At 48.3% G+C, this 7,245-nt stretch overlaps 1 long non-coding RNA gene across 1 annotated transcript; it reads left to right on the top strand.

Annotated features, from left to right (window-relative positions):
• Window positions 1-5,494: 5,494 nt before the first annotated feature.
• LOC116970159 lies at window positions 5,495-6,101 on the top strand. The gene is made up of 3 exons (XR_004411037.1): window positions 5,495-5,510; window positions 5,662-5,829; window positions 6,062-6,101. It is a non-coding gene; the product is annotated as an uncharacterized LOC116970159 (long non-coding RNA).
• The last annotated feature ends 1,144 nt before the right edge of the window (window positions 6,102-7,245 follow it).

Raw genomic sequence — 7,245 nt, 5'->3', positions numbered from 1 at the left:
ATGAATGATTTAATTCAGGAGCATTGAACTAATTCTTGTAGTTTTTAATGTTGAGTTTTGAGTTGAGCCACCTAACATGTGTCCATTATCTGCCTGTTCCCGTGCAAGATGTTCAACAGAAACACAAGGAGACTCTGCGAGCACAGACTGAAACACTGAGCGTGAACACCATCCCGATGAAGGAGAAGGTTAAGGATTTCCTGCTGCTTGATCGATACGCTGAGCTCACAATCATCTCCACTGTTCGAAATCGGACACTGGTGGAACATGAGCTGCTGGCAAGAGGCCGGGACCATGAAGAGTGGAGAGAGGAATGTCTCCGGGGAAAACTGGAACTTTTCCCGGAGTAAATCCGGATTTGGGAGTTCAGCAACAGTGGCCGGAGTCCCGGGGATCGGAAAAACAACAATGGTGCAAAAGATTGTTCATGACTGGGCAACGGGGAAAATGTACCAACACTTCCAGTTTGTCTTCCGTTTCAAATTTCCGGATTTGAACACTATTAACTGCAGAGCAACCCTGAGGGAACTGATTCTGGATCAGTATCCTTACTTTGGGAATATGCTAGGATAGGTCTGGAAGAACCCAGAGGGATTGCTGTTTATATTCGACGGTCTGGATGAATTCAAGGGCAGAATCGATTTTGCTGACAATCGGAGAGATACAGAACCTCAGCACCAGTGCCCAGATCCTGAATCCCGGTGTGAAGTGTCTGACATTGTGTACAGTTTAATCCAGCACAAGCTGCTCCCAGGGTGTTCAGTGCTAGTGACCACCCGCCCCACTGCGTTACATTTACTGGAAAAGGCAGAGATCAGTGTCTGGGCTGAAATCCTGGGATTTGTTGGTGAGGAACGGAAGGAATATTCACCAGGTATTTTGAAGATCAGACGGTGGCAGCAGCTGTTTTCAAACACGTGAAGGAGAACGAGATCCTGTACACCATGAGCTACAACTCTTCCTACTGCTGGATCCTCGGCCTGACACTGGGACCCTTCTTCACACAAACACACCGAGACCCGCAGCGAGTTCCCAAGACCATCACCCAACTATATTGCTACTTTATTTACAATATCCTGAAAAACCACGGCCGTGGGATTGAGAGCCCCCGTGACGTGTTACTGAGGGTTGGTCAGATGGCCTTCACTGGAGTGGCTGAGAAGAACATTGTGTTCACTGATGGAGATTTGATAAAATACAATCTGCAGCCTTCCCAGTTCCTGTCCGGGTTCCTGATGGAACTTTTGGAGAGAGAGGATTCAGCCTGGAACGTGGTGTACACCTTCCCGCACCTCACCATCCAAGAGTTTGTAGCCGCACTTGCACAATTCCTGACTCCAGATCGCGGGGATATCAAGACACTCCTCATTGAAGCCCATGGCAATTCAGACGGGCGATTTGAAGTATTTCTCCGTTTTGTCGCTGGTCTCTCCTCCCCACGGTCAGCTTGGATCCTGGAGGAGTTTCTGGGTCCATTCCCTCATCAAACAATCTGCTGAGCGATTGACTGGATGAAGGAGGAGGTTAAACGCCGGGCTGGAAAAACACGGACTGAAGCTGGTAAACGGAGGCTCCTGAACACCCTGCACTACCTGTTTGAGTCTCAGAATCCTGCACTGGCTCAGCAGACACTGGGATCTGTGGAAACACTTTCATTCAGTGGACTGGGACTGACCCCGATTGACTGTGCGGTCCTGTCTCATGTCATCAGGCTCTGTGATACAATCAAACACCTCGATCTGGACAGCTGCCGCATTCAGTGTGAAGGTCTTCAGCAGCTGGGTCCGACTCTGCACAAGTGCCAGAACTTGAGGTAACGGTCCGTTTGATGCTAACACTGAACTGTAAAATGGTTCCACTATTTTGTTATTCCATCCAGCACCCCTTCTATGGGGCCGAGCGGCCGTCACTGTGCACGGGGGGTGGGGGGGGGGCACCCCTCCTATTTTGCCCCCCCCTCCCCCGGGTCACACGGTGGTCGACCCCTTCCCCTGGGTCACACGTGTTGCCCGCCCTGCCGTTGTTCTCTGCACGGGGAACATTTCCCGGGGAATCGGGGAATGAGAATAAACTAGACTAAGCATCTCACGGGAGGGCTGGTCACCCAACGCAATATTCCACCTCTCCACCAATTCCAATATTACTGGCCGGTGGGGGGGGCTTTCTGTTACGCTAGTTTGGGTGTTGTGTGCCGAAGGGACTGGTTTCCAGAGGGTTAGTATGGACATTGTGGACCGAATGGATTCTTGGGCTGGCAGCTCAGTCACTGAGGCCAGGCAGCTCAGTCACTGAGGCCAGGCAGCTCAGTCACTGAGGCCAGGCAGCTCAGTCACTGAGGCCAGGCAGTACAGTCACTCGGACCTGGCAGGCTGGCAGCTGAGAAGCTGCCAGAAATTCTGCACAAAACAGTTGTCAGACTCTGTGAGAGACAAGGGCGGGCTGAATGGATTATTGGGCTGGCACTTCAGTTACTTACAGCTGGTGGGCTGGCAGTTCACTTACTCACGGCTCATGGGCTGGCAGTGCAGTCACTCACGGCTGGTGGGCAGGCAGTTCACTTACTCGCGGCTGGTGGGCTGGCAGTGCAGTCACTCACGGCTGGTGGGCTGGCAGTTCTGTCACTGACAGCTGGTGGGCTGGCAGTTCACTTACTCACGGCTGGTGGCCTGGCAGTGTAGTCACTCACGGCTGGTGGGCTGGCAGTTCAATCACTCACAGCTGATGGGCTGGCAGTATCCATTAAAAAAAAACCGCAAACCGTACGTGGGTTATGAATTACATTTTACTCAGATGCAAGCCAAGGAATGGCATAATTGTTAGCTGTTAATTGGACATAATCAACCTCAGCAAATTGACAATATCCTATTGAACGGGAGTGGGTGTTTAAGCTGTCAGAACATTTTATTATTTGCCAAAATATACATCTCAATACCATAATGATAGAAAACTTACTTTTCCACACACCACTCGGAAGTCTGGAAATTTTTTTAATGATAAATTTAGCTTCAGAAGCGTTTTCTTTTTGTATGTAAAACCCACTGCAGAACCATGGGCGATTTAAACATTTTACAGCCTGATTTATCACTTCTGAAACTTTTTAGATGCCAAAGGAATCAAGAATAAACACAAATAATGCCTTACTGTTGATGAAATGCAATGAGCAAACGCGATAATTCCCAACATTTTCTATCTCGATATCTGCACAGCCAATGTTCGTCAAGCACTTTAGCTGTTGTTGTCCCTTCAGCGCTCGCTTCTCTTTACCTTCATTTCTCTTCACTTTTGGAATTCTGAAGAAGGATAGATGTCTCTCATGGTTACCCTGACTTCCACAATTATTTACAGCGCAAAAAATCACCGGAACCTGCAATGTCCTCCAGATGGATTGAGCAGTTCCGATCGTCAAGCCCTTTCACCCGGAGACCTTACGTGCAACCCCTATACACACACAGACTCTCAGACACACACTCACACACAGACACACACACAGACTCACACGGACACAGGCACACACACACACACACACACACACAGACTCACTCACACACAGCCAATACTAAAATGCCAAGTAACTTCAGAAAGTGGTGAACATACAGTGAACGGAATGATTCAAACGTTTAAATCCTCCTGTCGAGGCTGCTGCTGAAGCAAAAACGTGCTTTAAATAACGTCCAACAAACACACTCACCAGAGACAGAGCAGAAAGCTCTCTTGAATTATTCAACGACGTCTTCACTCTGTGCCCTCTGCAGTCAGCGCCATCTTGCCACAAACCGGAAATGACTTACTCAGCGCCATCTTGCCGCTAACCGGAAATGAGGTCATCGGCGCCATCTTGCCACTAACCGGAAGTCACGGAATGAGCGCCAATTTGGCAATTAAACACAGTACTGATCTAATAAAATGTTTATTCACGCTTTATCCATCCGAAAACTGTTGCAAGCAAGCTCTTTAAAAGCCAAGCCAATAGGGCAAACACTTTGCAAGCCGACAAAACACGTTTTCTCAGAGCCCTTTAAAAGCCAAGCCAAATGGGCAAACACTTTGCAAGCCAACAAACACATTTTCTGAAAGCCCTTTAAAAAGCCACAAAGCCAATTGGGTAAACACTTTGCATGCCAACAAAACACATTTTCTGAAAGCCCTTTAAAAAACCAAATAGCCCATTGGGCAAACACTTTGCAAGCCAACAAAGCACATTTTCTGAAAGCCCTTTAAAAAGCCAAAAAAACAATTGGGCAAACACTTTGCAAGGCAACAAAACACATTTTCTGAAAGCCTTTTCAAAAGCCAACCCAATAGGGCAAACACTTTGCAAGCCAATAAAACACATTTTCTGAAAGCCCTTTAAAAAACCAAAAAGCCACTTGGGCAAACACTTTGCAAGCCAACAAATCACATTTTCTGAAAGCCCTTTAAAAAGCCAATTGGGCAAACACTTTGCAAGCCAACAAAACACATTTTCTGAAAGCCCTTTAATAGCTAAGCCAATTGGGCAAACACTTTGCAAGCCAACAAAACACGTTTTCCGAGAGCCCTTTAATAGCCAAGCCAATTGGGCAAATACTTTGCATGCCAACACAACACATTTTCTGAAAGCCTTTATAAAGCCAAATAGCCAATTGGGCAAACACTTTGCAAGCCAACAAAACACGTTTTCCGAGAGCCCTTTAATAGCCAAGCCAATTGGGCAAACACTTTGCAAGCCAACAAAACACATTTCTGAAAGCCCTTTAAAAAGCCAATTGGGCAGACACTTTGCAAACCAACAAAACACATTTTCTGAAAGCCATTTAAAAAGCCAATTGGGCAAACACTTTGCAAGCCAACAAATCACATTTTCTGAAAGGCCTTTAAAAAGCCAATTGGGCAAACACTTTGCAAGCAACAAACAGATTTTCTGAAAACCACATCCCGGGAACTCACCGTGGAGTAGACGTGCGTTCAGTGTTATTCGCAGCTCAGATAGCCACGACCCTCTCGCTTCCTCCGTCTGGCAGAGACTGAGTGAGCCACGACACTTCCGGGTTTTATAGTCCCTCCCCCCCCCCCCCCTGCCGCCAACGGGGGCAGCAGAGAGAATGGCGATTAAAAAAAACACATTAATATCTCTCTGATTTTTGATCGATGTGAAAAATCCTCCGGTTCAGTCCGGTGGAGGGGGGCTCTGAGCGAAGTGGCCAAAAATGACGGCCGTAAGTGTAGGCGTTCTCTCGGAAACCACAAGACAATAAGTCAAAAGCGGTCAAGATCTTACTTTTAGTAATATAAGATGGCGAAAGTCACCAAACACCACAGCCACAGAGATTCGTTCAATAATGTGCTGAGGTGTTTCCATAAATATCCGTTTGGGAGAAGTTATCTATCTCACCCTCGCCAGGGTTTGTATCAGTTTGTTTCTTACTCTGTCTGTTTGTGTTTAGACTGGGAGGCAACGACCTGGGAGATTCCGGAGTGAAACAGGTGTCTGCGGCTCTGAGGAACCCGGACTGTAAAATATTAATACTGGGGTAAGTCCCAGACTGAGAGATTGTGTTTAGTCACTGGGTGTCTGACACTGAACATTAATATGATCAGTAATTGTGTCACTGATAAACACTGGGGATTTGCACCGTCTCCTGTCTCTCTGTGTCCCTTACCCTCACTCTCCCTCATCTCCAGGCTGGAACGTGTCGGTCTCACAGATTCTGGAGCTGAGGATCCCGACTCCGCTCTCAGTGCAAACCCCTCACTGACGGAGCTGTGGCTGGGATGCAACTCCCTCACAGACCGATCTGTCCCCGCTCTCCGCCGCCTCATACTGAACCACCCGAGTCTGGAGCGGATCCTGTGAGTGTTTGTGTTAATGTTTAATGTCAGGTTCTTTAGTAACTTGTCAGTTTCTTTGTTGAACTAAATTAAGTCGCATGTTGCAATCAAAAGCGCTTGAACAATTGGTTGGGAAGAAAGCTTCTCCTGTGATTCTGTTCTGTAAGTGTTGTTGAAATATTAACCCCAGTCCCTGTTATTGACACTGTTGTTTCATCGGTTTATTTCCTCTTTTTTCCTCAACTTGTTTCAGGCTGGGGGCGAATAAGTTCAGTGAAGATGGAGAGAAGCAGCTAGAGAGGCTGCGGGGAATCAGACCCGGACTGAGTGTGGTTGTGTGACGTCACCGCCCTGGGGACTGGAATATTTTTGGTCGCCGCCCTCCCCTTTAATCGGTCGCCCACCCCTTTAAGCGGCCGCCCTCCCATTTAAGCGACCGCGATACAGGTTTAAACCAAAGATCCTATAGCGGAGCAAGATAGGCTACTCCTGCGAAATGCAATGGGCTGACGTGTAGTACGCTATGGAGGGGATCCAGGGCATTTTTCACCGCCCATTTTAGTAACCGGAGCCTACCTGACCCGACCCGACTCGCAGTGTAATCAATGTTGCGGGGCAACAGTTTGTTTGTTTGATATAGGGTTAGATTCATAATTCTGTCAGTTCATACTTCTTGTCAAGAATAAAATTTGACTCAGGTAATTGTCTTTTTTAATGTTTTTTAAATCATTTCTTTTTAAATGGCTCACAATCAGTGTTTGAGTTGATTTTGTAGTAACCGGAACCTACCCGACCCGACCCGCAGGGTAATTAACATTGCGGGAAAACAGTTTTTGTGCGTGTTATATGGTTAAATTCATAATTCTGTTAGTTCATACCTGTTAATTCTTGTTAAAGAATAAAATGTTTATAAACACACATACATGGATGTGATATAAATGTATATAATCATATAACACACACAATTATATTTCTTCTGATTTTTATATCCAATTATGAACTTTATTTCAGACTAGACAAGGGACATTAAATATGAAACATTGTAAACCTCCCCGCAACTTCACACACACTAGGCCTTATCCCACCCTCAGCTCTCTCTCTCCCCCGGCACTCCCTCGCCTGCCCCCCCACACTAAATGTCTCCCCCCTCCTATGCCCCTCTCCCCGCTGCCCCGGGCCGCGCATCCCCTCTCCCCGCTGCCCCGGGCCGCTCACCCCCTCTCCCCGCTGCCCCGGGCCGCACACAACCTCTCCCCGCTGCCCCGGGCCCCACACTCCCTCTCCCCGCTGCCCCGGGCCGCGCACCCCCTCTCCCCGCTGCCCCGGGCCGCGCACCCCCTCTCCCCGCTGCCCAGGCCGCACACAACCTCTCCCCGCTGCCCCGGGCCCCACACTCCCTCTCCCGCTGCCCCGGGCCGCGCACCCCCTCTCCCCGCT

The sequence above is a fragment of the Amblyraja radiata genome, unplaced genomic scaffold (assembly GCF_010909765.2).
Source record: "Amblyraja radiata isolate CabotCenter1 unplaced genomic scaffold, sAmbRad1.1.pri scaffold_590_ctg1, whole genome shotgun sequence".
In the NCBI taxonomy this organism is placed as follows: domain Eukaryota; kingdom Metazoa; phylum Chordata; class Chondrichthyes; order Rajiformes; family Rajidae; genus Amblyraja; species Amblyraja radiata.
This window is presented reverse-complemented; position numbering and strand designations above follow the sequence as displayed.